Source organism: Leptinotarsa decemlineata, unplaced genomic scaffold (assembly GCF_025532065.1).
Source record: "Leptinotarsa decemlineata unplaced genomic scaffold, Ldec_3_MD MMD2_P_RNA_scaffold_2, whole genome shotgun sequence".
Lineage (NCBI taxonomy): Eukaryota > Metazoa > Arthropoda > Insecta > Coleoptera > Chrysomelidae > Leptinotarsa > Leptinotarsa decemlineata.
In genome coordinates, this window is record NW_027412529.1 from 1,974,353 (window position 1) to 1,988,490 (window position 14,138).

Genomic DNA, 14,138 nt, shown 5'->3' on the forward strand with positions numbered 1-14,138 from the left:
TGATCGGCGGCAGAACCGATCTCGTTTTTCCAAATCGCTCCCTCACAGCTCGACAGTACCTCGACACCATTCTTCTACCTATCGTCCGTCCGTTTGCTGGTGCTGTTGGTGAAAACTTCCACCTAATGCACGATAATGCTCGTCCACATGTCGTGCGTCAAGTGACTGACTGGCTCACCAACGAAGGAGTTGATGTATTGCCATGGCCAGCACAATCACCGGACTTGAATCCCATCGAGCATGTGTGGGACATGCTTCAACGAAGAATTACTCCGCATATGGGGAACATTCACACAACGTTCCAATTGAGAGAGCTTTTAATCGCTGAATGGGCAAATGAACCTCAACAAGACATTGACAATCTCATTTTGTCGATGCACGATAGATGTAGGGCCGTAATAAACCAGCGTGGAGGCCATACTTTGTACTGATTCCAATTTTTTTTGTATTATGATTTTTTTTCGGGGTGCCAAAGAAGAGCCATATTTTTTTTAGTTTTGCTTATATGCGCACTCAGTATTTTTGACCATTTAATAAGTTTTGTTGTAAGTTACATTCGTTTAATAATCACCCGTCAACTTTTTTTTCACTAAAGCGATCTAAAAAAAAATTATTGCCATTTTTAAAAATATCCCTAGACTTTTCCGATGTGTGTATTAAATTCAAATTGTTTTCTTTTATTTATATCCTGTATCCTGGTAAAAGTAAAACATGAATGTCATTTCAACGTTAGTTTTTGAAAAAAAACTCAACTCTGGGTTTATTTCTTAGATGTACGATTTTTAGCTGGGGAAGGTTTTGGATCTCTATGTCTGATCTGTCTAGGTCTGATCTGAGATTTATAAAGCATCAAAAGTTGCTGAAGTTTCAGAACAGTGTTCTAAACTTTTGAGAAAGAAGCAGCCTTTGCAATTCCAAAGACATGATTGTGCCAAGACATCTCTCTCTGTAGGTTAGGGATGGTGAGTGTAAGCCCACAGCACTTAGGACACATGTGACCCATTGTACATCCTCCCGAGGAGTTGTCTTCCTAGGTCATCGTCCATCCTGTCCTTTCTAGGAAGGTGGACAGGTCACTTGGAGATATCTCCTTTATATCAGCAGGTGTAGGCCAAGACTCGCCGAACACACACTCTCTTATTGACGATAACTGCGGGCACTCGCATACGACATGCCTGACAGTCTCATTTTCCTGTTCACACATCCTGCATAGAGGTGTGTCCACTAACCTCATATTATGGAGGTGTGTGAGGCAGATGAGGCAGTGCCTCACCAATAATTTGCAAATTAAATAAATCACAAATTTATATTATTTTACTATTTGCATTCATTATTATATCAATTAGAATTATTATTAAATTAGTAAAATACGGTCCTGCCGCCGTCCGCCGTCAATTACCGCGTTTCACTACAAATATCATCCATCTCATTTCTGCTTTAAGTGGTATATGGATTGAGGCTTGCCTCTGCGTTTCTTTGTCTAGCGTATTACAATTGTTCTGTGTGACACAGCCGAATCTATAAATAGCTTTAAAATGTGCGTAAAAACTTCGTTTTCAGAGGCAAGCCTCGTAAGCGACACGAAAATTAACGAAAAATGACCGATTGTCTTTCGGGGAGGGGGCGTCTAATGCTAGTAATGCTATTTTTAGATTAACAGGTTGAGTTTGAGTTGAGGGTTAAAAGTGCACAGTGACAGTGCACACTTTTTTATTATAATAGATAGTTTTCGGTTCGGTGAGCAGTGAATCTCGGTGGTTTTTCTAAAATATTACATTACAACATTACTTATTACCGAAAAATGGATTTAGCGGGACCTAGCACAGCGTCACAACTTCCCCAGGTAAATGTAAACATTCGCAATACTTGTGATCTTGTTAATACTTTAGTAAATGAGCAGAATGAGCAAATTATATTTAATTTAATTTTTTTAAATTTATTGTTATAATTTTTTTACAAATGGTATTACACAACTGACGAAATAGAGTGACCACTAGACTAACTTTAAATTCTAACTTTGCTAAAAAAAAATTTAACTGTGCCTCACCATTTTCAAATACCACGAGCCGCCACTGGTGATCCTGGCAAGATTGCATCCCATCTCTTTAGGGGTTGAGCATGGATGTAACATTTGGCTAGTTCCGCAATTGTCGAAGGACTGGGACCTAAAATTCTTAGTCCAGCCGCTTCCTTGGCTAAAGAGTCGGCAATGCGATTACCTTTACTCCTGTATAACCCAACTCAGGATACTGTTATTATAATAATAATAATAAAAATAATAATAGTTTATTTCCCAAGAGACAAAATATTGAATTGGAATAGTCAAGTCTAGTAAAAAAGAAACATACAAGGTAGATTTACCAATATCACATTCGGAGCTTTGAAATACAAAGACTCGCCGTTAAAAATATATAAAAACATACAAAAATGTAAAATATAACAGAAACATTAATGACAATATTCTTATGAGATATCTTCTGTTAGAAGGAAACAAGTATTGCTGAGGCACCAGCCAATCTAATAATAACACTGATGATTTTCAAACAAGACTCAACCTCTAACGGAAGCAAGAAACTCTTTGGAAGGTTCGAAATAGATGAACATTTCAACCTAGCAGACCACTGTTATAATATTCATGCAGTCATTGTTCACTGTGGTTCTGGCGTTGAATTTGGTCATTAATACGCCTTGGTCAAAGAAGAAACGGACTGGTTTAAGTTTGACGATAGTCGCGTCACGAAGTGTTCCGGCGATGCATTGAATTTATTGGAGCCTCTGGAGACACCCTACATTTTGTTTTATGAGAGAGAGGACATTGGCAGATCAAGATCTTAAGATGATGTGGTGCTGCAGGTTTTTCCGGGTTTTCCTGCAGCTGAAAAAGCAAATGCGCCACTGGAATCAATGAAGTCGCCGGAGCGCCAATTAATTTTTATTGTTGTATCTATTTTATTTTTAAAATAATTAAAATGAAAAAATAAAAAAAAAATAAAATTTTCAATATCTTCTGAAAATAATTCATATGTTGAATAAAAACATCTTGTAGCAAGTAATTTTTTGAGTTGCTTTTTGAAAGTCAATAACGGAGAACAGTTTTTCAATTCATTTGGTGATTTATTAAATGCACGTAAGCCATTATTAGCAGGAGAGCAGAAATGTACTCTACTTTTACAAGTAGAAGTGATTTTGTGAACAAGTATATTAGAATTCTTCACAAAACTATCCCTATTCTTGAAAATATAGGGACATAATTCAACAATATATAACGATGGGAGTGTTAAGATTTCATATTTGCTGAAAAAACTTTTACAGCTCTCGGTACTAAGCACATTCATGATGCACCTGATGATTTTTTTTGTGCAATGGAAACTTTCTGAGACGTGGTTGATCATCCCCGGACCATACTAAGTCTTTGGCTAAATTTTGGTGGCACTTTAGTACTAGTCCTGAGGTAACACGTTGTCTGTTCAAGGCTAATAAGGCTTGTCTGCTGTCAGTGCAGATTGTTATGTTTTTGCCAGAAATTTCTTTCCTGGTTATTTTTTTTTGTGGCGATTGAGATACTAGCCAGTTCTGTTTGGACCACGCGGGTATTTTTTCCCATTCCCCACTTAATTCTTAGGCTTAGTGATCTAGAGTACACTCCACATCCTGAGACTTTAGCGCCATGACATATTGGTTTCCATTTCAACCTCCAACAAACTTATAGAAGCAGAAAGCGGAATTGTCTGACCCGACATTAATATACCCGGTTCGGAGACATTTATCTTCTTGGAGAAAACCGATGCCTGAGTTTTTGTGACATTGAATTGAACCTCATGTATGGAGCTCCGCCCTTAAGCATACCCTGAAACTGCTGGATTCATCCAGAAAAGAGCCATCCCCCTGATTAGAGACGCGAACATAGAGCGTTCATAGAGCGCCTCAAGAATTTTCCTGTAGTGCTTGTGTTTTGTCCTTTAAGAACATAATGAGTGATTTTTTTGCTATCTTTTTGGCAACACTGTTTTTGACAGATCACGAGTGAATCATGTCTTGTGTCATTGTCAAACTTGTTCAGTTTGGTCTATAATTTGACCATCGATCGACTTACGAATGAACAACGCTTGCAAATTATTGAATTTTATTATCAAAATTCATGCTCAGTGAAGAAAATGCATCGTGCACTTCTTCCAATTTATGGGCAGTTTCGTCGGCCTACTGAGGGAGCTATTCGGGAGCTTGTGACTAAATTTCGAAACCAGTTTACATTATTGGACATTAAACTACCAACACGCATACGTAGAGTGAGGACCAAATAAAATATTGCGGCTGTATTCGCCAGTGTTCGTGATGACCGTGAAATGTCGATTCGCCGCCGTTCGCAGCAATTGGGCCTCTGTTACTTCCTATACATGGAAAACTTTGCGAAATGATTTGAGTGTAAAACCTTATAAGACAGTGCTGGTGCAAGAATTGAAGCCACATGACCTCCCACAACGTCTAACATTTGGTGAATGGACGCTGGAAAAGTTGGAGGAAGATCCACAGTTTTATCGAAAATGACGAAAACAATGGCCGGAACGTTATTTTGAATGGCGAGCGCTACTGTGTGATGATTGACGACTTTTTGTTGCACAATATGGAAGAACTGGACATGCCTGACATATTGTTTTAACAAGACGGTGCCACATGTCACACGGAACGCGAAACAATGGCCCAATTGAGAGCCGCCATTGGTAAACAGTTTATCTCACGTTTAGGGCCCGTCAATTGGCTGCCTAGATCGTGTGATTTAACGCCTTTGGATTATTTTTTGTGGGGTCATGTTAAGGCTCATGTCTACAGGGATAAAGCAGCAACGACTGACGCTCTGGAACCCAATATTGAAGCATTTATACGTGAAATACCGGTCGATATGTTAGAGAGAGTGTGCCAAAATTGGACCTTGCGCATGGGCCATCTAAAGCGGAGCCGCGGAAAACATTTGCATGAATCATCTTCAAACATTAAATTATATTGATCGTTCTATCGATTTCAATAAAGATTTCATAATTTTTTTAAAATTTTTGTGTTGTTTTGAAAATCAAATCCTGTACCTCTTTAAAAATCACCCGTTATATAGGTATAGAAGTATTTGTCTCGAAAGTATTTTTCTTTCGTGTAATTCAATGTTGATGTGAAAGTAGCCGTTTCCCACATTTTTTTTTAAAGATGGAGAACTAGACAGTCGAAACCTTTGTTTTTCATTCCCACTTCATTAAGGTAGAAATTGGCTCTATTTGGATAAGTCGCCTAGGCTATAGAATATTCTCTCAAAGTTTGTCTGACTGTTCCACGCGAAAGACGCGTAGTTAGAGAGCGTCGTGACGTAATTGGCGCCGTCGGGTCGACGCATTCTCGACGAAAATGCGTTTTGGAAGGGTAAATGACCCAAATGCATTTCCTAGGATGCTATTTTGATAGGTCTAACAACAGCAATCGATGTCGGCAAGCGAAATCACTGGGGTGCGGACTCGCAGTTTCATTTGGGAAAAATATAACGACAGTGGGTTCAAGAACCGAGAAGCTTTGTTTCTGAATTACTTGCTATGTTATTAATACGTACATTTCGGTATTTCGGTTTGTCACGAGAGTTGGCTTGATTCTCGTCAACAAATATATTTTTTGTCACGAGCTTATTGTTTGCATTAATTAGGTATTAGCTTCTCATTCCTCATCGTTGTTTATTGTGCGATTTCTTTGTATTTGAGGTAGTACATATAAGAGGTAGTTGAAAAAGTAAACGGCCTGTTTTTCGATGTGGAAAAAACTCTGTTAATTCGCTTTCACAACTACCAGAATGAAAACGGATGACATTCAGGTGATTGCTAATGACTCTATTTTGAGAAACACCCATGATGCTGTTAAATTCCCAGGCATTCAAATGGATGAGAATCTTTCTTGGAATGAACACTGAACACTGTGATCAACTATATAGTTTCAAAATTGAGTTCAAGAACATATCTTCTCATTAACTTGAGAAATGTTCTCAACATAAACCAACTTATGGCTGTTTATCATGCCCAGGTCGAATCCAAGTTTCGCTATGGTGTATCTATGTCTGTAGGACAACTCTTCAAAGAGCAAAAATGTATTTATCCAACAAAAGCTATCTATCCTACGCTGTTTGTTCAACGTTCCTCGACAGTATTCACACAGAAACATTTTCATTGCACACGAAATTTTAACTCTGGTTGGATTATATATTTATGAGAGATTTCTGAGCCTTTGACTCATATAGTTAACTCCACCTTCATTGAGGGGAGGTTTCGTGATATACTGAAAATGTCAAAGGTTTTGCCAATATACAAAAATTAGGGCTCTCGATCTGACTGTGCATCTAATAGGCCTATATCGCTACTTAGTCAGTTTTCTAAGATAATTGAGTACTATTTCTATCAAAGATTATATGACTACTTTGAATCATTCAGATTATTTTCTTCTCGTCTGAATGCTTATAGAACAAATAAATCTACAGTTGGTGCAATTGATCAACTCATTAAACATGCGCTGGAAATCTTGGAAAACAAACAGCAGACTTTAGGATTATTTTTTGATTTGAGCAAAGCGTTTGACCTCGTTGACCATGACGTAATGTTACACAAATTGCAGTTTTATAGTATACGTGGCTCTGCATTGAATTGGGTTGGATCTTACCTGACTGATCGTAGTCAGTGTAAATGGAATGAATTCTGAAAGAAAATGTATATCAAGAGGGATACCTCAAGGCTCTGTTTTGGGACCCCTTCTATTTTTGGTTTTTATAAATGAACTTCCGAAATTTTGTTGGAAAGCTTCCATTACTGTTATTTTTGCGGACGATACTAACATCTTAGTATCTGCGGGAACTATATCAAAGCTAATGAAGTAACTGATCAAATTCCTGAGTGGTGTTCTATAAATGGCCTGGTGCTAAATGTTGCTGAATCTCAAATGCCCAACTTTGTTACTAAAAATACAACAACTGGCACTCCTGTGCCAGAAGTGCCAGAAGATGACAGTACTACCAATGCTGTCGAAAGCTCGAAAGCGCTCGCAGATAATTAATAGAAGATATAAAGCTTCAAATCCTTTTTGTAGAATTTGATATTGAAATATATATATATATATATATATATATATATATATATATATATATATATATATATATATATATATATATATATATATATATATATATATATATATATATGATGAGCTGTTTTCTCGGGTTTCGCTCCGTGTTCTGTGTATTTTCTCCCCATAAGGATTATTTTCACAACGTTTCGGCAAAGTCTCATTTGCCATCTTCTGGTGATGTCTGGTTTTTTCAACTAGACTAGTTGAAAAAACCAGACATCACCAGAAGATGGCAAATGAGACTTTGCCGAAACGTTGTGAAAATAATCCTTATGGGGAGAAAATACACAGAACACGGAGCGAAACCCGAGAAAACAGCTCATCATACTTTATCCGTGAGAATCTTCGAGTTAACATATATATATATATATATATATATATATATATATATATATATATATATATATATATATATATATATATATATATATATATATATATATATTTAGTTGTGTATATATATATATATATATATATACACATATATATATATATATATATATATATATATATATATATATATATATATATATACACAAATAGAGATTTTATCGAGTGTGCATGATACAAATCAAAAATGAAACAATTCGTGGATACAACACTCAAAAAAAAGGGGGGCAAACCGCGGACACGTGTTTCTGGCTATTGGCCTCATCAGCGCGGTGCAGCCAAGTGTAAAGATGGGCAACACTCGTTTGCCGAAATCAAGAAACAACACAAACGCACGGAGTCAACAACAGGAGCCAACCGCACATTTGTGGTTCCAGTTAGAAGATCTCGAATTCCCAGGCTACATCTAACATGACAACGTAGGCAGCTCTAGCTATCTGAAATCCGTGAACATTTCACCAGAAATAATTCTCAACTACATCAACCTAATAGTAGATTGACAGTATCAAAGAATCACCCCATGTGAATTGGGGTTAAGCTATATAATAAGCTCAGTGATGACATTGAATCCTCAAATATTAATATCCTTAAAAGGCGACTCAAGATTTTTTTATTGCAAAAAGCATACTACTCTGTGGATGAGTTTCTCCTTGATTCTTGATTTGGATTGTAGCTTATAAATTTTTTATGTATGTTTTATATGGACTTTTTTATCTTTTTTATGTTTGTTTGACCTGTTGAATCAGCCAATATTTTATGATGATGTTATGTTTTTGTTATTGTCTAATGTGACTGTGAAGGAGAACTGATTCAATAAATGTTTGATTGATTTGATTGATAACAGACCTCGTACATACTTAATGACTAATAGTTTTAGCTTACTTTAGGTATAACCTGATTAAAAATTCAAACATTTGGAATTTCAGCAACTCATTGAATGGGCATGTAATAAACGAATTACCAATTCCTACATTAGAAATCAGATTTCAAAGAGGGGAAGAATTCAATTCCATATGGTTATTCATTAAATTTTCAGAATTCTCAAATCTATTAATTTCCAGGCATTCCAAAATATTGAGTTTAAAAACTGTCTGTTGCAACTATAAAACTACATAGTCGTAGTTGAATTCATGCCCATCTGACAAAATATGATTTGCAAATGTGGAATTGGTCTTCACAATCCTATGTTCTTTTATTCTTTTTGGGAAAATGCTGTTTCTGTTTGGCTAATGTAAGATTCTTGCCAAGAACCATACGTCACCTTATATAGTGCGGGTTGAAAGTTGATTCAACTGATTTGAAAGACATGCTAGGCGTGTAGTTAACAAAAATTATCCAAAATTGACTATGGAGTGGGGCAGATTGAATTTTTCTTGTGCTCGCCATTCAACCACAGGATGCGGACTTGAGACCGCTGATGATATCTCAATTACAAAAGAAGCTCTGGAACGATAGTACAAACTGAATGTTAATGAGTTTTTCAACGTAGAAATAAAAATTTTCAATCAGTATTAACAACGAATTTCTCGGCTAGTTCTCCATGAATATGTATGCTTGTTTAGAGAATTAAACTATTCCAATTATATTAAATGAAAATTATTACTTTTACAATCAGCTAATGTGAGAAAAAACACATTGCATGTCCTGACAATTTCAATTGTCATGTCAGCTAAAGTATTTCATTTATTTGAATTTAATTAACGTATCTACATGTATTTATATTATCAATTTGCAGTAATTGTCACCTTTTTTATGTGTTGACTTAATTCATTCTCGATCACGAGTCGAACTTCACAAATGAGTTTTGTGTCAACATATACAGTGCGGACGTAAGTAGCCCCCCCTCCCACACCTTTCAAACGAAGCGAAATATCAGACTCGAACAATTTTTTTAAGAATAATTTTGAGTACTGTTGACGCAAAAGTCAGTGTGACATCACTTGCCAACAAAAGGTAGCAATCAACTTTTTTTGTAATGAGAAAGGTATTTCAATGACCGTCATTTTGTTGAATTTCGATAATCGGTTTCGGAGTTACTGATGTAACTTTGGGACTGGGAATTTCGTAATTCCACAACCCTATGTCAGATCTTTTGAAATAAACGTTTGTTGGAAAAAGAAATGAATTAGAAACAAGTTTTTGATAGAAAAGTGTTGATTTCAAAGGCATACCTTACTCATGAATGAATCATTTAAACCCAAAAAAACTTGAGGTATTCTCTTATTCCATAGATATTTTCAGTGTATTCAGATACGGGGTTTGCGGCTGTTTTTTTGTTTCTTTTGAAAACTAGCTTTTATGAAAGTACCATGTGCTGCTTTTAGACATATGAATACTGCGGCTGTTTTTTGTTTCTTTTGAGACGAGTTTTCATAAAAGTGTCATATGCTGCTTTTGGATCTATGAATAATGCGGCTGTTTTTGTTTCTTTTGAAAACTAGCTTTAATAAAAGTGTTATTTGCTCCTTTTAGATCTGTGAACACTGCGGCTGGCTTTTGTTTTTGAGAAGTAGCTTTTATAAATGTATCAAATGCTGCTTTAAGATCAATTATTACTGCGGCTGGTTTCTGTTCCTTTTGAAAACTAGCTTTCATAAAAGTGTCATGTGATGCTTTTAGATCTGTGAATAATGCGGCTGGTTTTTGTTTTTGAGAAGTAACTTTTATAAAAATATCAAAATGCTGCTTTTAGATCAATTATTGATGCGGCTATTTTTGTTTCTATTGAAAACTAGCTTTTATAAAACTGTCATTCGCTGCTTTTAGATAAATTATTACTACGGCTGCTTTTTGTTTCTTTTGAAAATTAGCTTTCATAAAAGTGTCATGTACTGCTTTTAGATGCGTGAATACTGCGGCTGTTTTTTGTTTATTTTATAAAATAGCCTTTTATGAAAGTACCATGTGCTGCTTTGAGATTTATGAATACTCCGGATGTTCTTTGTTTCTTTTGAGAAGTAGCTTTTATAAAACTATCAAATGCTGCTTTTAGATCAATTATATTACTATGACAGTTTTTTGTTTCTTTTGAAAACTAGCTTTTATGAAAGTATCATATGCTGCTTTCAGATCAATTATTACTGCGGCTGGTTTCGGTTCCTTTTGAAAACTAGCTTTTATAAAAGTAGCATGTGCTGCTTTTAGATTTATGAATACTGCCACTGTTTTTGATTCGTTTTGAAAACTAGCTTTTATGAAAGTATCATACGCTGATTTTTAGATTTATGAATAGTGCAACTGACTATTTTTGAAAACTAGCTTTTATAAACGTGTACTATGTTCTTTTCAGATCTTTGAATACTGCAGAGGTTTTTTGTTTCTTTTGGGAAGAGTTTTCATAAAAGTTTCATATGCTGCTTTTGGATCTATGAATAATGCCGCTGTTTTGTTTCTTTTGAAAACTAGCTTTTATAAAAGTATCATATGCTGCTTTTAGATCTACGAATACTGCAGCTGTTTCTTTTTGAAACTGGCTTTAATGAAAGTATCATATGCCGCTGATAGATCTATGAATACTGCGGCGGTTTTTGTTTCATTCGAAAACTAGTTGTTATAAAAGTTTTTAGAGACAATTCTTGGTCCGTACAGCTTTCATGAGGGCAAAAGCCTGCTGGTCAGTTGGGACATTTTCAAGTATCCTGTAACTAATCCTATTGAGGAGAAGCTTTTCCAATTGTTTATATGAGTATACCATTCTAAGTAGGTCTATGGGACGCTCTGGCATATGGTTTGGTTTGCTTGACTTCGGAATTACAATGATCTCTGCCCGCTTGAGTGCGGAAGGAATGTTGCCTGAGTGAAGTATTTAAATATTGAATAAAACTGGCCGATACTTGATGAAAATCCATATTAAAAAACTAATCAATACAGTTTATTGTATGATTTCCACTATAAGTAAGATTTTCACTTATGGTGAAAATCATACAATAAACTGTATTGATTTTTTTTTGTATATGATAATAGTTTATTTCTAGTGGTAAAAATAGCAATCTATGAGTAAACTTTGTTTCAATAAGTAAATCGATATATTATCGATTATCACAACACAACAAAGTTTTTGTTTCGGGGTTGAAATTAGATGATTTTAAGGTATTTCCACGTGTTAAAACCAAAAGTGACCATGAAAATTATATATTAGCTCTCGTTTTCAAGATATAGTATCATTATATTATATATATATATATATATATATATATATATATATATATATATATATATATATATGTATATTGAGTTTTCAACAAATGAAATATTTCATCACCAACAGTTGGTACACATGTTTGTTTACATAACACCTCTCTCATCAGCTGTTCTTAAGTAGTAAACATAACCTATGTGAGTTTGTCAATTGTACGTACGTGGTTGCTATTGAAATTATCGTGTGAAGTTGATTTTTATATTAATTTAAGTGCTGATCTGAAATGCCTCGAAAGTGTGTGAATTCTGTCGATAGCTTTTGCTATATATGTGGTGAAATAACATTTAAGGCTCAGAAACGTAAAATGACACCTATCATTAAGACAGCCTATGAACATTATTTTGGTGTGAAAGTTGGGGACCAAGATAAATCATGGGCTCCTCATATATGTTGTAATTCTTGTTCCGTCATATTGCGAGAGTGGCTGAAAAATAAAAACCGGGCAATGGCTTTTGCAGTACCTATGGTTTGGCGTGAGCCTACCAATCATACAGACGACTGTTATTTCTGCTTAACTCCTCCCATTAAGCAAGGTTTATCTATGAAGAAAAGAGGAACGGTTAAATACCCTAATCTCCCATCTGCTCTTCGGCCTGTACCACACTCTGACAATTTGCCAGTCCCTTCTCCACCCCAAAACTATGAAATTTTAGAGGAAGGTGATGAAGACTGTTTAGAAGGAGCAACCCATCCTTCTACATCCTATGACCCTGATTTTGAGGTAAGCGATAGGTCTAGTGATCCGCACAGAATTAGTCAAGCAGAGTTGAGTGACCTTATAAGAGATCTTCGCTTGTCTAAGGAAAAGGCTGAGCTGTTAGGGTCAAGACTACAACAGTGGAATCTTCTAAAACATGATGTGAAAATATCTCAGTACAGACAGCGTCAAAAAGATTTGCTTCCTTTTTTTGAGAAAAAAGAAAACCTCGTAGTTTGTTCTGATGTTAATGGTTTGATGGACTGCTTGAATTTGGATCACCCTCCATCTGAATGGAGACTGTTTATAGACTCTTCAAAACTAAGCTCAAAAGCTGTACTTCTGCATAATAGAAATCAGCTACCCTCTATTCCTATAGGTCATGCAGTTCACATGAAGGAAACGTATATAAATATGAAAACACTTCTCCAATCAATCAAATATGAACAACACAAGTGGCACATCTGTGGTGATCTGAAAGTCATTGCTATACTCCTAGGAATGCAATTAGGGTTCACCAAGTACTGTTGTTTTTTGTGTCTGTGGGACAGTCGGGATAGAAAATCTCACTATAAAAAAATGAACTGGCCTACACGAGACCTAAACCCTAATGAGAAAAATATTGTTTACGAGCCTCTTGTAGATCCTAAGGATGTTCTCCTTCCCCCATTACATATTAAGTTGGGACTAATGAAAAACTTTGTGAAGGCCATGGACCAGGAAGGACAAGCTTTTAAGTACTTGAGAGCAAAGTTTCCCAGGTTGAGTGATGCTAAAGTCAAGGAAGGCATCTTTATTGGGCCTCAAATCCGTGAAATCGTAAATGATCCTGCTTTTGACATGATTTTAACAGGAAATGAAAAAAGAGCCTGGGAAGCCTTTAAGGGGATTGTACATGGGTTTTTAGGTAACAAAAGAGATGATAACTTCACAGCATTGGTTAAAGAGCTTCTTCAAGCTTACCACCAACTTGGATGCAACATGTCCTTAAAAATTCATTTTCTTCACTCTCATCTTAATTTCTTCCCACAAAACTGTGGAGCTGTGAGTGACGAACATGGAGAAAGATTCCATCAAGACATTGCCTTAATGGAACAGAGATATCAGGGCCGTTGGAATGAAGCAATGCTTGCAGACTACTGCTGGTCTGTGTGTAGGGATGCTCCAGAAGTGTTTTATAAAAGACAAGCTAAACGACAGCGATCTTACAATGAATCGGATGGACTTAATTGAAATTTGGTGGTACAAACTTCTTTTATTTGTCAAAACACTAAGAATAATGTTTTTTTTATTAATTTTGTACTTAAAATATTCTAAAAGAAACATAACAATACTGTTTTATGTACTTTCACTTTTCACGTATAGTATAACTACTCTTTAAGATTAAGTACTGTGTATCTCAAAAACCAGAGCTAATAAAAATTTTTCATTGTTATTTTCGTTTTTATCACCCCAAAATTAGTAGAAATTGACTAATTTAGTGTAGGAAACATTCAAAAAATATTTTTTTGTTGTGTTGTGTTATTATTCATGAAAATATAGAACCTACCTAAGTATTGAGAAACATTTTTCAGTTCATGTTCGTATCTCGTATGAGGTGACTATTTAATTATACTTATCAATCAGTTAAAAAATATTGAAACACTCAAAAGATGAGAGTTCGTCAAACCCAGAGAATTAAGTTTGCTTATTCACCTAATGAAACTCTGCCAA